Raw genomic sequence first — 6661 nt, forward strand, 5'->3', positions numbered from 1 at the left:
CAAATAATAGCAAACCGAATCTAATCTGGTATGAGAGTTTAGGGAAGTCTTTCTTCAAAAAATGTTTAAAATTTAGACCTGAAGGATGATCTAGACTAAGCAAAGTTCTCTGGACCTTATATATGTGTGTGCATATAAAATATTGATATTAATTATGTTATATTTATTTATATTATTAATCATTTGTAGTTTATTTTATTATAAATATTATTTGTTACATATAATTTATAATGCTTTAAATATTATATTTATATTATATATATGTATATAAATTCTCACTTAGCATATGTGAAAAAAAGATTTCTAAAATGTGAAGTGATAATACAGATGTGAGGGATGATTTTTCTCACGTGGCCAGGGATTTCTCTGGACCTGTCTGGGGCCTCCATGGGTGGCCCTTGCTGAAGCTTTCTTTGAGACTGGACCTGAGCCTGAACCTGAGTCCCCATGGGACTTGCGGGGTTATTTTCTTTTATTAGTATAAAATATATACCATCTATCTCTGACAAGGAAAGATATGTTTCACAGCCTGGGAATGCCTCTAGCCATATATTAGGCCTGCTTCTCTGAGCCACTGATGATATCAGATATCTTGAAAGCTGCCTGGCTCATCTGTGAGGCTTGGCAATGGAGGCAGAGGGGGAAGAGGTGGAGTCTCTGTAGGCCTCTCTGGCCAGCTTGACTCTACCCAGGAGATGGTGAGCTCTTGGACACTGTGGGATGGATTCCCAGCATCCACTTCCCATCTTCTCATTAACTATTCACAATGAAGAGGGGAAAGAAAGGTGGCAGGGGTTTGGGCAGGGGGTGGGGCTGGAGACTCCAGCACACTGTGTTGACAGGATTAGGGAACCAAAGGAAGTGGAGGAAGGGAGACAACAGTTGAAGAATGGCTACTATGTCCCTGGCACTGTGCTAGATGCTTTATGCACATCCTTTTATGTAATCTTCATAACCATTCTACGAGGTGAGAATTATTGTCCTACCTTTAATAGATGAGAAAACTGAATTTCAGAGTTGGTCAAATGACTTACTTCAAGTCATTTAGCAATCAGCTGATCTGGAGTTCAAACTAACTATACTACCATCTGCCATACCACATGCCACTTGGAAAGACCAGTTTAGTCCCTTCCACTGCCTCCAGGCTGGACTATACCCTTTTTTATTCCAAAGCAGGAATAAAAATTATTTCTAAGTTTTGAGGGATCACAAATAAGAAGATTCTCTCACTTCTCTTGCAATAAGCTGTGCTCCTCTGACAGGAAGTTGATCCTCTCATCTCATCTGAACCATGCCTGTTGTGGTTTGAGTCAACTTCCTCTCCCTTTATCCTACTTCTCCTCCAAACATTCTTCCCTGAGCTGCAAGTTGCAGTCTCCAACTTCTAGTGCTTCTTATTGAAATTCTCACGTTGACCTCTAAGCCAAGAAAAGGGGTTTTAGAACTGGAATCTACTACTTCTGCTTCACCTGCTTCCACCACCTTAGTAGCTCTGATCTCACAAAAGTCATCAACCCAATGGCTTCTTCTCAGACATCATCCTATTTGGTCCCTTGTCTATTGATCTCTAAGCCTGTCAACACACCCAAGTCACAGCCAACTTTTTTAAAAAATCTCTTTTCAGCACCCACTACATCATTCTTCAGATCAGTTAATACACTCTTCTCAAAAAAGTAGTTTCCATAGATTGCTTCACTATTTAACCTCCTAACCTATCATAACCTAGCTTTTTATTTGTTATTTATCCTCATTTGTGCACTGACCGTGCTATCTTCTGTCACTAAGTTACCATGAACTCTTACTAATCAACAAAGCCAAAGCCTCTGAACTAACCCTCATGCCCTTCAATGTCACTACAGCAGATGACTCTGTTGGCCATTCCTTCTTGCTTAAAACCTGTCATCAACTGGTTTAGAGGACATTCTCCCTCTTAAGACTGAATTCCATCATCAGAAGCCACACAAGCATGGTTCGGATGAGATGGAAGGATCAACTCCATACCAGAGGACCATAGTTAATTGCAGGGACTGTCTTCTTCATTTGTGTCCCTAGGAAAGCACCTGACCCAAAATAGTGCTCAGTGAAAATTGTTGAATTTGTTTACCTACAGCCATGTGATTCACCTATGTTCCTAACCATTTTCCTTGGTTCTCATAATGGCTCCTCTCATTTTTCCTGCTCCTTATTACATGCTAGTGTTTCCCAGTGCTCTGTACTTCTGTCTTTTTTCTTGTGTCTTTGTGTGCTTTCTTACTCTCTTTCTATTTCCCTCACCCCCAGATCAGTGGATTCAATTGAATATTGAACATATCTCCCTGAATGTCTAAGCCCTCATGCCCTGGGCCATATACCTCAAACAAACCTGCTCATTATCCAGTGAGCCTTATCTCCATGGAGGGAATCCAAGCTAGAAAGATCAGTCATCTTTTACCACCATTACATATTTTTACTAATACCCTGATTATAGCACTAACTACCTTGTTGTGTGATATTTTATGTTCTGCCTTTTCCTCATTAGTAGCAGGTTCCCTCAAGAACAAGGATCTCTGTTTAAATTAATTTCTGTGCCAAAATTAATTTGGCACAGAGTAAGCAAGTTTTTAGAAATTGTTAACTGAATGAAAGTAGGGTGATGAGGTCAGCTCCCAGAGTGCCCGTATTGAGGGAAAGGATAATGTTGTTCCTAATGATGAAGATGAAAATGGAAAAAACAGATGGACATGATGCTCATTTTCAGCCAGTAATGTCTTTCTCCTTAAAGTTTGGTATTTACTGCCAAGATAATCTTTTATCAACACAGATCTGGTGGTGTTACTGTCCCTTAGACACTATCATGAATACAATGACCACTTTCAGCTCTTGGCACTGTTTTTTTTTTTTCAGTCTCCATGCAGAATCCCCACTCGCCCTTCTACAGCTCAGTTAATCCTGTTTATGAGGCTTCTACAACTTCTTTAACATTCAATCAGACCTCTTGAGATTCTATCTTAAATAGATTTCCAATTTCTGAAAGGCCCTGTTCTTTTCTGCTTTCATTAGTGATTAGCTCCTGTCCCCGTAATGACTTCTCCAGATAGCTAATCTATTATATGGTGATTTTACTGGTTGAAATATCAGGGAAAACTTTTTATTTGGGTTGTGGAGAGAGGAGGAGGAGGATCTCACTTTGCCCTTACCCCTATGCAAAAAGAGCTCTTCCTTCTCCCTGGTAGAAACAGCAGTGGGCTTGGAGGACCCTGGAAGATTCAGAGTTCAGTTATTTCTGTTGAGGGAATCAATTTGAGGGGCTTTGTAACCAATGTGCTGTGTTCTTATCAAGGTCAAATACTATTTCATGGGAAAAGTCTTGGGCCTTAGAGAAATTCTTTCCATGATGAAGCAGGATTGGTGAGCCTTCTAGTCAAAGAGAGGTGGGGTTATCTTCTCCTCCTTTACCCTGCTTTCCTTTCCTCTCCTTTTCCTCTTCTACTTGTCCCTTTTCCATGTTCTCTTCCTTCTTTCTTCTTTATTTTTCTCTCCTCCTCTTCTTCACCTTCTCCTATACTCTCCACCAGTCTGGAATAGATATTACGACCAGTGCTAGGATAAGCCTGAGGCTGGGTCTCAGGTTATACAGGTTGTAGCCACCATGAGCACTCCGAGTTGCAGAGGCCAGAAGAAAAAAGGGGGAAGAAGAGGAGGAGGAGGAGAACAAACAGCAGCAGCGAAAAGGGCTATTGTAAGCAAATGAAAATGGATTTGAAATACCAGCCCACCTCCCAGAAAATTACATAGATTTGGGACTTTATATGTAACCCCCTTCCAGGGCCTCTGTCCCCACTAGGATAAGCCTTATCCACTCAAAACACTCTGCTGCAGTTTCTGTTCTTCCTGGAAATATATGCTGCTAATAAAAGCTTTGCTGGCATTTAAAGGCACAGTCATACTGTCAAAGGGATCCGAAATAACACCATTGCCTCTTCCTGTATCAGGGCCTTTGAAATTCCCATGGCTGTCTCCTTCTCACCCTTCAGGTCTTAGCTTAAAATATCCTCTTTATGGAATGGCCTCCTTGCCAATACAAGCTAAAATAGCTCTCCTTACTCCTTTTCCCTCACACACTTGGAACCCTGCTCATTTCACTCATAGTACTCCCTACTGTTTGGAATAATGTATTTTTGGTCAATTTACATGTTTATTGCTGGTCACCTGCCTGGTTCTAGAGACAACATTTTTGTGGTTGGGAGCTCTATGAGAAAAACAGGGACTGCGTTTTGTTTATTGCTGTATTGAATAGTGTTTTGCATAGTACCTGGTGCATAGTAGGAGGTATTTAATAATATTTAGTGAGTAAATGAATGGTGTCCCTGACACAACATAAGTTAGGCTGGGAGGAGTTGACATCACTGGGGTCAATGTTATGATTGCATTGAAATGGAGAAGTTGAAGGCATGGAAAGGCTAAGGAGCTATCAAGTTGGATGTATATGAGACTCAAGTCAGAGAAAGACTCAGACTCTGGGCATGGAATGGCCATGAGGTAAGGGCAGTTGAACAGTTGAGTATGGAAAGAGACTGCCTCATGTCCCACTTCTCTGGAACTTGGCATCCTCAAGTGTAAAACAGAGGTCATAAGGTTTCCTCTGCCTATATTATGGGACTATTGTCAGATCTGATGTAAGAATAGATGTGAAGGAGGGGAGTAGAATGGGGAGAGAACTCATGGGTGGGTGGCTTATCTGCCACCACCCCTACCCCAGGCATGGCCTGAGGTGGCCTCTATAACCGCCTCCCCAGCCTCCGGACTGCAGAGTCATTGTGGAAGGGAAGTCCCAGCAGCAACAGTCTGGACTTCTAGCCCAAACCTGCTAAGTTGCTCAAGAATGACAGTTGGTTTTGCATCAGTCTCTCTGTACCATCCTGTCCCCCCACCGCACCCCCATACTGCCTCTCCAAGGTCTGTGTGTGGCAATTTCCAGGATGGCATTTCCCCATCAATGCGGCAATGTTCTGGTCTCCCAGGGTCTCATCAGGGACCCTAGGATGGTGATGAGTGTGAGAGGAACCAGGTTCTCTGGGCCCCTCAACATGATATCTGGTCTGTCCAGTAACATGTCTATCAGGCCTACTTCCCTTCCCTCAACTACTTATACCTTTGGAGGTTTAGGTTAATCTGAAAACTGGGACTGGTCTTCTTGGGGCCCAGCACTGGAAATTTGGCTTTGATCAGATTAGGTCCCATAACTGTTAAACTAGCTAGAAGCCTAGGCTGAGCTGTATTAACCAGATATATCGGCCCTACCTCACTACCATTTCATCATCTTAATCACAGAAATTGTGTTGAGCATGTTAGAAGATATGAAGGGGCAGACACTCATCCTTGGCAATGCCCTTTTCCCATTGTTTCATTCATTTAACAAACACATGAGTACTTACTCTGAGCCAGGTTCCTGTCTAGTGGGGAATATAGCCAAATAAATAGAGCCAGTTAGCCCAATGTGCTCATCACTATAATATGTTCAAGTACAATATATAATATAGTATGTATGAGCTACAGTGGCAAAACAGGAGTGGTTGACTTTCTAGGGAGGATAGGGAGAGTTTCACAGAAACGCTTTGAACTATAACTTGAAGGATAAATAAGAGAATAGCAGGCAGGTTACAGGTAAGGGCGAGAAGAAGAGCATCATAGGCATTCTAGAAGAGTGTCCTAAAGCAGCATGTGCAAAAATGTGAATATGTAGAACAGACAGGCAAGTTTGAGTGACTAAAATTCTGTATGGTTTGAGTGCAAGATTTATGTTGAGGAAGGGCAAGAGATGAAGCTGGATAGATGTGCAGGTCTGCATTACTGAGGACTTTGAATGCTATGGTGAGTTTGAATTCATCCCCCAAATACTGGAAAGTTATTAAAGGGAACACTAAAACCCATTTAGCACATCCCCAAAGTATATGTTCTGAACCCACATTAGAACAACCTTGAGACAAATATGCTGGGAAATCTGAAATCTATGTGCATCATGTTTGTAACTGTCACTACCTAAAGACAAAATTGTCCATTTCTGGATCAAAGATCTGTAGATATAGATATAATTCCCATTTTGCATATTCATCTCTAGATAGTTACTGAGAAACCCGGAAACTCTAGACTCACCTGGGGTAAAGTAACTGGAACCTTGGGGGAAGACGTGCAAGTACTAGATAGCAGTGGATATTCTGACCCCGTATTCTTCATCTCAAAAATATCTTATGTATTTGTCTCTTATTTATTCGGCTTCTCTCTGTTTATTTAAACCGAAAAGGTGGACTAGTTTTAGCCCAGTCTCTAGGGAAAAAAGGTCAGTGTTATGAAATGAATCGTGACCCCCCCCAAAAATTCATATGTTGAAGCCCTAACCCCCAGTACCAGAGAATATAACTGTATTTGGAGACAGGGCCTTTAAAGACGTAATTAGGTTTAAAATGAGGCTGTTAGAGTGGGCCCTTATCCAATCTTACTAGTGTTCTTATAACAGGGGGAGATCTGGACACACAAAAAAAGACACCAGGGATGCATACACACAGAGCATGTGAGGACAAGCCAAGGAGAGAGGTTTTAGGAGAAACCAAACCTGCTGACACCTTGATTTTGGACTTCTAGCCTCCAGAACTGTTGAGAAATAAATAAATTTCTCTTGTTTAAG

Source organism: Propithecus coquereli, unplaced genomic scaffold (assembly GCF_000956105.1).
Source record: "Propithecus coquereli isolate 6110/MARCELLA unplaced genomic scaffold, Pcoq_1.0 Scaffold101, whole genome shotgun sequence".
In the NCBI taxonomy this organism is placed as follows: Eukaryota; Metazoa; Chordata; class Mammalia; order Primates; family Indriidae; genus Propithecus; species Propithecus coquereli.